Raw genomic sequence first — 10,919 nt, 5'->3', positions numbered from 1 at the left:
ACACATTGACACACACACATTGACACACACACATTGACACACACACATTGACACACACACACATTGACACACACACACACTGACACACACACTGACACACACACTGACACACACACACATTGACACACACATTGACACACACACATTGACACACATTGACACACATTGACACACACATTGACACACACACACATTGACACACACACTGACACACACACACACTGACACACACACACATTGACACACACACTGACACACACACACACTGACACACACACACATTGACACACACTGACACACACACACACTGACACACACACACATTGACACAACAACAACAACAACAACCGCCATTCGCCACTAAGTGGCGGTGACGTCACCACGATGCTTGTGCCAGGCCAAGTGCACCTTGAGGCCACGCGAAGTGTCGAAAGCCCGCTGGCACGAGGTCACGGGGCAGACCCAGCAGGTGCCACGGGTCGACTGACCGAGATGACCGAGATGACTGGCTGATGCACCACCTGTGCCCCCTACTGTGCCAACTTGCTGTGCTTTAGCCACCCGGCGCTCCGCTCGTTGTTGTGAGCGTCGCTCCTCCGCCCTCCGTTGTTGTTGGAGGGCGACTGCCTCCAACTGCCCAGTAGCGTCCTTCACGAGCCTCCTCCACTGAGGCCGATCTTGACACCGCTGGTACCAGTCATCGGCAAGTCCACTCAGCTCCACGTCCTCCTGTACCACATCACTCCATCTCTTCTCCAGCCCGTGCCGCGCCCGTCTAGCCCCCTCGATCCGGCCGAACAAAAGCTGTTTAGGCATGCGGTGGCTGGGCATGCGGGCTACATGACCCAGCCAACGCAGCCTTGCCTGCCGGAGGAGCTCACTGATGGGACTTTGCCCAGATCTTTCAAGGATTTGTGAGCTCCTCACACAATCCAGCCTGGTTAAACCCAGGATGGATCGTAGGCAGGCCAGCCTAAATGTTTCCAACCGGCGAAGATGCTCCACCAGGGGGGTCCACGTTTCGCAAGCGTAGAGAAGGGAGGGAATGACCGTGGCCGAGAAGACCTGAAGCTTCGTGCGGAGCGACAGACCAGGTAGCTTCCACACAGCGTTACGCAACCGATGAAAAGATATTGCCGCTCGACTGATTCGGAGTGAGACCTCTGCTGATAGACTGGAGCCGGTCATAAGCACACTGCCCAGGTATGGGAAACTCTCCACACACACATTGACACACACACTGACACACACACACACATTGACACACACACATTGACACACACGACGTCTGCACGCTGAGGTGACGCTGAGGTGACGTCAGGACGTTGACGTGACGTCAGGACGTTGACGTGACGTCAGGACGTTGACGTGACGTCAGGACGTTGACGTGACGTCAGGACGTCGAGGTGACGTCACGACGTCGAGGTGACGTCATCACGCTGAGGTGACGTCAGGACGTTGACGTGACGTCAGGACGTTGACGTGACGTCAGGACGTCGAGGTGACGTCAGGACGTTGAAGAGACGTCAGCACGTTGAGGTGACGTCGCGACGCTGAGGTGACGTCGCGACGCTGAGGTGACGTCACGACGTCGAGGTGACGTCATCACGCTGAGGTGACGTCACGACGTTGAGGTGACGTCACGTCCTCCAATCTGTATAAAATCGGACACGTGACAGCGGATAGCGGCTGCGCTCAACGCTCCGATCAGGTGAGGAGCTCTCACGCACTCAGCACTCACCCAGTCACCTACTCACTCAGTCAGTCACCCACTCAGTCACTCACCCACTCAGTCACTCACCCACTCAGTCACTCACCCACTCACTCACCCACTCAGTCACTCACCCACTCACTCAGTCACTCACCCACTCAGTCACCCACTCACTCACTCAGTCACCCACTCAGTCACTCACCCACTCAGTCACCCACTCACTCAGTCACTCAGTCACCCACCTACTCACTACTCACCACTCATCCACTCAGTCACTCAGTCGCTCACCAGCTCACCCACTCACTCATCCACTCACCCACTCACTCACTCAGTCACCCACTCAGTCACTCACCAGCTCACCAACTCACTCAGTCACCCACTCAGTCACTCACCACTCACCCACTCACCACTTACTCACTCACTCAGTCAGTCACCCACCAACTCACTCACCACTCACTCAGTCACCCACTCACTCAGTCACCCACTCAGTCACCCACTCAGTCACTCACCCACTCAGTCACTCACCCACTCACTCACCCACTCGGTCACTCACTCAGTCACTCACCCACTCACTCAGTCACCCACTCACTCAGTCACCACTCACTCAGTCACCCACTCAGTCACCCACCTACTCAACACTCACCCACTCAGTCACTCAGTCGCTCACCCACTCACTCACTCAGTCACCCACTCAGTCACCCACTCAGTCACTCACCCTCTCAGTCAGCCACTCAGTCACTCACCCACTCAGTCACTCAGTCACTCACTCACTCAGTCACTCACTCACTCAGTCACTCACTCAGTCACCCACCTACTCACCACTCACTCACCACTCAGTCACTCAGTCACTCACTCAGTCACTCAGTCGCTCACCTACTCACTCACTCAGTCACTCAGTCACCCACCAACTCACTCAGTCACCCACTCAGTCACCCACCTACTCACCACTCAGTCACTCAGTCGCTCACCAGCTCACCCACTCACTCATCCAGTCACCCACTCACTCAGTCACTCAGTCACTCACCCACTCGGTCACTCACTCAGTCACCCACTCACTCAGTCACTCAGTCACTCACCCACTCAGTCACTCACCCACTCACTCACTCAGTCACTCACTCACTCAGTCACCTACTCACTCAGTCACCCACTCACTCAGTCACTCACCCACTCACTCACTCAGTCACTCACTCACCCAGTCACCCACTCACTCAGTCACCCACTCACTCAGTCACCCACTCACTCAGTCACCCACTCACTCAGTCACCCACTCACTCAGTCACCCACTCACTCAGTCACTCACCCACTCAGTCACTCACCTACTCACCCACTCAGTCACTCAGTCACTCACTCACTCACCCACTCAGTCACTCACCCACTCAGTCACTCAGTCACCCACTCACCCACTCACTCAGTCACTCAGTCACCTACTCGGTCACCTACTCAGTCACTCACCCACTCACCACTCACTCACTCAGTCACTCACTCACTCAGTCACTCAGTCACCTACTCAGTCACTCACCCACTCAGTCACTCACCCACTCAGTCACTCACCCACTCAGTCACTCACCCACTCAGTCACTCACCTACTCACCTACTCACCTACTCACCCACTCACCACGCACTCACCTACTCACTCACCTACTCACCACTCACTCAGTCACCTACTCAGTCACTCACTCAGTCACTCACCCACTCAGTCGCTCACCCACTCACTCACCCACTCAGTCACTCAGTCACCCACTCACTCAGTCACTCAGTCACTCACTCACCCACTCAGTCACTCAGTCACCCACTCACTCAGTCACTCACTCACCCACTCACTCACCCACTCACCCACTCACTCACCCACTCAGTCACTCACTCACCCACTCACTCACTCACCCACTCACTCACTCACCCACTCACTCACCCACTCACTCACTCACTCACCCACTCACTCACCCACTCACTCACCCACTCAGTCACTCAGTCGCTCACCTACTCACTCACTCAGTCACTCAGTCGCTCACCAGCTCACCCACTCACTCATCCACTCACCACTCACCAGCTCACCACTCACCACTCACCCACTCACTCATCCACTCACCACTCACCCACTCACCACTCACCCATTCAGTCACTCACTCACCCACTCACTCACCCACTCGCTCACCCACTCGCTCACTCACCCACCCACCCACTCAGTCACCCACTCACTCAGTCACCCACTCACTCAGTCACCCACCCATCCACTCACCCACCCACTCACCCACTCATCCACTCAGTCACTCACCCACTCACGCACTAAGTCACTCACCTACTCACCCACTCACCCACTCACTCACTCACCCACTCACTCACTCACCCACTCACTCACCCACTCAGTCACCTACTCAGTCACTCACTCACCCACTCACCCACTCAGTCACCCACTCACTCATCCACTCAGTCACTCACCCACTCACGCACTAAGTCGCTCACCTACTCACCCACTCACTCACCCACTCAGTCACTCAGTCGCTCACCTACTCACTCACTCAGTCACTCAGTCACTCAGTCGCTCTCCAGCTCACCCACTCACCACTCACCAGCTCACCACTCACCCACTCACTCACCACTCACCCACTCACTCATCCACTCACCACTCATCCACTCACCACTCACCCACTCAGTCACCTACACAGTCACCTACTCAGTCACTCACCCACTCACCCACTCAGTCACTCACCCACTCAGTCACTCACTCACCCACTCACTCACCCACTCACTCACCCACTCGCTCACCCACTCGCTCACTCACCCACCCACCCACTCAGTCACCCACTCACTCAGTCACCCACTCACTCAGTCACCCACTCACTCACCCACTCACTCACTCAGTCACTCACTCAGTCACCCACTCACCCACCCATCCACTCACCCACCCACTCACCCACTCATCCACTCAGTCACTCACCCACTCACGCACTAAGTCACTCACCTACTCACCCACTCACCCACTCACTCACTCACCCACTCACTCACTCACCCACTCACTCACCCACTCAGTCACCTACTCAGTCACTCACTCACCCACTCACCCACTCAGTCACCCACTCACTCATCCACTCAGTCACTCACCCACTCACGCACTAAGTCGCTCACCTACTCACCCACTCACTCACCCACTCAGTCACTCAGTCGCTCACCTACTCACTCACTCAGTCACTCAGTCACTCAGTCGCTCACCAGCTCACCCACTCACCACTCACCAGCTCACCACTCACCCACTCACTCACCACTCACCCACTCACTCATCCACTCACCACTCATCCACTCACCACTCACCCACTCAGTCACCTACTCAGTCACCTACTCAGTCACTCACCCACTCACCCACTCAGTCACTCACCCACTCAGTCACTCACCCACTCACTCACCCACTCACCCACCCACTCGCTCACTCACCCACCCACCCACTCAGTCACCCACTCACTCAGTCACCCACTCACTCACCCACCCACTCACTCACCCACTCACTCACTCAGTCACTGACTCAGTCACCCACTCACCCACCCATCCACTCACCCACCCACTCACCCACTCACTCGCTCAGTCGTCCACTCACCCTTCCCCACACACCCACCCACTCGTCTCACCCCCTCTCTGGGACTCCCCCAGGTCGACTCGGCCTCAAACGGGTGTGTAAAGCAAACTAAAAACATCGCCACTCTGGGAGAGACACCCACCCCCTCGTGTGCTCGCTAACAGCCCCTTGCCCGAGCAGTCCGTCGAGGCTACCCAGGGGACCTTTGACTTTGGGGAGCGGTGGCGCTGTGGTTGGCGCTGGTGGCGACTACTGGGGAGACAAAGGCGGCCGGGCGTGGTGGTTGCCAGCCCCCCCCCCTCCCCCCTGCATGGGCAGCACTTGCCCCGACAGCTTGGCAAGGCTACCCGGGGGACGTTTGTCTTTATCACTACGTGGTATGAGGTCACGGCGCGTTATGAGGTCACGTGATGTTATGAGGTCATGGCGCGTTATGAGGTCACGTGATGTGAGGTCACGTGATGTTACGAGGTCACGTGACGCTACGAGGTCACGTGATGTTACGAGGTCACGTGGTGTTACGAGGTCACGTGGTGTTACGAGGTCACGTGATGTTACGAGGTCACGTGATGTTACGAGGTCACGTGATGTTACGAGGTCACGTGGTGTTACGAGGTCACGTGATGTTACGAGGTCACGTGGTGTTACGAGGTCACGGCGCGTTATGAGGTCACGTGATGTTATGAGGTCACGTGATGTGAGGTCACGTGATGTTGTGAGGTCACGTGATGTGAGGTCACGTGATGTTGTGAGGTCACGTGGTATTATGAGGTCACGTGATGTTACGAGGTCACGTGATGTTACGAGGTCACGCGACGCTACGAGGTCACGTGATGTTATGAGGTCACGTGATTTTACGAGGTCACGGCGCGTTATGAAGTCACGTGATGTGAGGTCACGTGATGTTACGAGGTCACGTGATGTGAGGTCACGTGATGTTACGAGGTCATGGCGCGTTATGAGGTCACGGCGCGTTATGAGGTCACGTGATTTTACGAGGTCACGGCGCGTTATGAAGTCACGTGATGTGAGGTCACGTGATGTTACGAGGTCACGTGATGTGAGGTCACGTGATGTTGTGAGGTCACGTGGTATTACGAGGTCACGTGATGTTACGAGGTCATGGCGCGTTATGAGGTCACGGCGCGTTATGAGGTCACGTGATTTTACGAGGTCACGTGGTGTTACGAGGTCACGTGATGTTACGAGGTCACGTGGTGTTACGAGGTCACGTGATGTTACGAGGTCACGTGACGTTACGAGAGGGGGAGGGTCGCGTGACCAGGTGGCTGCACCTCGCCCCCCGTGGACTTCGCATCCAGCGGCAGTCGTCAGCATCACTGTGCACTCTGCCTACTCCTCCACCTTCACCTTCACTACCACCTCCACCACCTCCACCTCCTCCACCTTCACTACCTTCATCACTGTGCACTCTGCCTACTCCTCCTTCTCTACCTCCACCTCCTACTCCACCTCCACCACTTCCACCACCACCTCCACCTTCACTACCGCCTTCACTACCATCATCACTGTGCACTCTGCCTACTCCTCCACCTTCACTACCACCTCCACCTTCACTACCACCTCCACCTTCACTACCACCTCCACCTTCACTACCACCTCCACCTTCACTACCACCTCCACCTTCACTACCACCTCCACCTTCACTACCACCTCCACCTTCACTACCACCTCCACCTTCACTACCACCTCCACCTTCACTACCACCTCCACCACTACCTCCACCACCTTCACCACCACCAGCGGCAGTCGCCGTCATCACGGTGCACTCTGCCTACTCCTCCTCCACCTCCTACTCCACCTTCACCTCCACTACCACCTCTTACTCCTCCACCTCCACTACCACCTCTTACTCCTCCACCTCCACCACCACCTCCTCCTCCACCTCCTCCACCTCCACCTCATCCACCTCCTCCACCTCCTCCACCCTCCACCTCCTCCACCTCCTCCACCTACTCCACCTACTCCTTCACCACCTCCTCCACCTCCACCACCTCCTCCACCCTCCACCTCCTCCACCTACTCCTCCTTCACCACCTCCTGCTCCACCTCCTCCACCTTCACCACCTCCTCCACCTCCTCCACCTCCTACACCTCCTCCTCCACCTCCTCCACCTCCTCCACCTCCTCCTCCACCTCCTCCACCTTCACCACCTCCACCTCCTCCACCTCCTCCACCTCCACATCCACCTCCTCCACCTCCTCCACCTCCTCCACCCCCTCCACCTCCTCCACCTCCTCCTCCACCTACTCCTCCTCCACCACCTCTTCCACCACCTCCCCCACCTCCACTCCATCCCCTACCTCCTTAAAACGGGTTTTGATTCCTTACCCGTACCCGTACCCGGCCGCACCAGGGTCGCAAACGGGTACCCGTACCCTACCCGATACCCAGCTACCCGTACCCGGCCGGGTACGGGTAGCTGGGTATCGGGTACCCGATTGCGACCTCTGGGATGAAGCCATGTTGCAGGCGCGGGTGGGTTGATTCTAGGAACTTGAATTGTGAGAAGAGACAAGACGTTGGGAAATGAGTGACAAACGGTGACTCACCAGTGACTCACGGCCTACCCGTACCCGGCCGCACCAGGGTCGCAAACGGGTACCCGTACCCGGCTGGGTACGGGTAGCCGGGTATCGGGTAGGGTACAGGTATCGGGTAGGGTACGGGTATCGGGTACGGGTAGCCGGATATTGGGTAGAGTACGGGTAGCCGGGTATCGGGTAGGGTACGGGTATCAGGTACCCGATTGCGACCTCTGCTCAGAAGCTACCTGGATATCACGATGCTGGCAGCTCTACGTGGTGACCTTTCATCTCCACCACGTGGAGATTACAGACGCATAGAGCCCCCCATGGAGACACACAGAGACCCATAGACTTAACTAAAACTACAGTTCTTTTTCGATTTAAAGCTTTCGTGACTGCAGGGATTCATCTTCTTGGTTCTTTCGGTAAAGTCATCACGTAGAAGGGAAGTAATAATATGCAAGATATAATAATATCTTGATATGCAAATTCCTTTGTCAAGGCGCCCAGCTTATATATATGCTCCAAGCTCGTGTGCTGTTTCATTCAGACTCTGTCGCCTCGACGGACCTGGTTTTCACCTGAGGACGGCTGCTTGCGTTGTGGCCAAAACGTCGTGAGAATTCTTTTATTGTGTTTTATGTTTATTATTTTATTACTTCTCTTCTACGTGACTTCACAGAAAGAACCAAGAAGATACAGTTCTTTTGTTGAAAATAATGTAAGCAGGTACAGCCCTACCACGAAGCTACATAGCTCTGTCAGAATCGGCCTGGCCATCACAAGGATAGCAGCTCAAGCGAGTGGCTGATCATAATCATCACCACACAGGAATTTACAGATGCACAGAGCCCCCATAGAGAGACACACAGAGATCCGTAGATGACACTAAACTATGTTTACTTGACCGTCTAAGGCCGTCACAGCTGTGAGCTGCTTTGTAGCCGTGTTACTGGTAGGGACTTCCTGGTTCCACCAGCCGACAGGGGATTATTGTGTCCGTCCGTCGTGCAGGGAGGGGCTGGGTGGGGAGGAAGGGGCTGGGTGGGGAGGGAGGGGAGGGTGGGGAGGGAGGGAGGGGCTGGGTCGGGAGGGTGGGGAGGGAGGGTGGGGCTGGGTGGAGAGGGGAAGGTGGAGAGGAGCTGGGTGGGGAGGGTGGGGAGGGGCTGGGTGGGGAGGGAGGGTGGGGCTGGGTGGGGAAGGTGGAGAGGGGAAGGTGGAGAGGGGAAGGTGGGGAGGGGCTAGGTGGGGAGGGTGGGGAGGGGCTGGGTGGGGGGTGGGGCTGGGTGGGGAGGGGCTGGGTGGGGGTGGGGCTGGGTGGGGAGGGGCTGGTCACCCCGTGGTGCCCTTATAAAACTCAACGTTTAACCTACTCACGCCGGCTTGTGCCCGCCCTCACACCACGCCGCCGTTGACCCTGCAGGCCATTGACCGAGCAACCCGACGTTCCTACCAGCTCCCTCCGCAGGAATGTTTCTCAGAACGGTGCTGTCTGGAGGTGCCTTTGATCATCGTCACGTGGGCATCGTATAGCAGCAGCAACAGCAGCAGCCCAAATAGTCTAGAAACACGTGACGTTGACTCTGAACGTGGATGGGGATGTAGTGTTGTAAAGGACGGACTTCTAAACGTCTTTATGGCACACACTGTTTATTGTCTTAATACACAGTCCCTATCACACTAAGGGGGTGTATGGTCCCCTAAACCCGTTACCCTCAGAAGGTACAAGCCTCCGGGACCTTGCAGGATATCTAATCTCCCTGCTCTCCCAGCGTCCTCTGGCTGGACCTAGGGGATCACTGGTTACTCTGAGAGCTCGAGCCCTGATAAGGGCTGGAGGGCTTGGTCCAGGGTCCTAGATGTCTTCGGCCGACTTGGGTCTTCGTGTAGCAGAACTAACCGAGAGCTTCTTCTTGGTTCTTTCGGTAAAGTCACCACGTAGAAGGGAAGTAATAAAATAATACAAATAAAACATAATAAAATAATTCTCACGACGTTTCGGCTACAACGCAAGCAGCCGTCTTCAGGTGAAGAATGAGACACTGCCAAGCTAGGAGCTTATATATACGCTGGGTTGGAGGTGCAAGTAGAGCGCCTTGACAAAAAGAATGTGCATATGAAGAGGAATTTAGCATATTCATGGGAAATGCGTAGGAGGTGGGCGGGGGGGTTTCAAAGTCATATTATGCCCATGCATTATGCAGGATCAGCAGCACCAAGGGAGGGTGCAGGGAGTAGCATTATTTTTAACCAAGAGCTCTCGGCGCTCCGGCTTTTATACCTGTTCGTGGCCGGGTTGACCAATCCCCGGCCACCTTGTGGGACCCTCCGATTGGTCCTTCCCAATCTGGCGCTTGGATCCTACCTCCAGGGGCGGTTTCTTCATTAGGGCGATTGGGCGACGCACCACCAATGTCATTCAACCACAGAGTCACGCTAGCCGTCACTGTCAGCCTCTGGATATAGTCCAATCAGCGTCATGTCACGTTCTGTGGAGTACCGCCTCTTTTGGGGCGATTTCACTCCGGCTGAGAATCGCCCCGAGTGGCCCCATAGACTTACATTGAAAGATGTTTTTTTTCGAACGGGGGCGCTCCAATGCATTCTCTATGGCTTCCGGGAGGGCTCGCCCTAACGTGCTTACGTCATCATACGTGCTAACGTCATCATACGTAAGCACGTTTCATCCAACAATATAATTTATCGCTACCGAGTGGAATCTTTAATAAAATAAACTTGAGTGGTTTGTTTTAATAGTGAGTATATAAACAAACAAGATGTATTGTAAGAGTCACTTTATTTTTCATTCATATTAAAGAAGTGAAGTTGCCTTTACATGCTTAAGCTGTTAATTTATCCATTGCAGGGGTGGACCTTATCCTTATCAATCATCCAGACATTTGCCCCCCCTGAGAGATTTTGCAGGAGCCGCCACTGCCTACCTCACCCCATTTGACCCGGACCGTTTTGATTGAGCGGGGAAACCTTGTTTACGATCCGCTCTCTCTCACAGTTTTTCGAACAGCGAGTAGTTAACACCACTACAGGGACAAGCTGGAGGACCCGGAGAAAAATCAACGCGACCACCACGGA

General features: G+C 55.5%; 1 protein-coding gene across 1 annotated transcript in view; it reads left to right on the top strand.

Moving 5' to 3' along the window:
* The first annotated feature begins 1,643 nt into the window (after positions 1-1,643).
* The window catches only part of LOC133363061 (cytosolic non-specific dipeptidase-like), a 44,880-nt gene continuing 35,604 nt past the window's right edge, over positions 1,644-10,919 (top strand). The window contains exon 1 of the mRNA XM_061582071.1: positions 1,644-1,711. The gene's annotated coding sequence lies outside the window, so the exon portion shown is untranslated. The remainder of the gene's footprint in view (positions 1,712-10,919) is intronic.

The sequence above is a fragment of the Lethenteron reissneri genome, unplaced genomic scaffold (genome assembly GCF_015708825.2).
Source record: "Lethenteron reissneri isolate LAM-NWPU_2019-01 unplaced genomic scaffold, ASM1570882v1 scaffold_1639, whole genome shotgun sequence".
In the NCBI taxonomy this organism is placed as follows: domain Eukaryota; kingdom Metazoa; phylum Chordata; class Hyperoartia; order Petromyzontiformes; family Petromyzontidae; genus Lethenteron; species Lethenteron reissneri.
The sequence above is the reverse complement of the archived record's forward strand: the minus strand, read 5'-3'. Positions and strand labels throughout refer to the sequence as shown.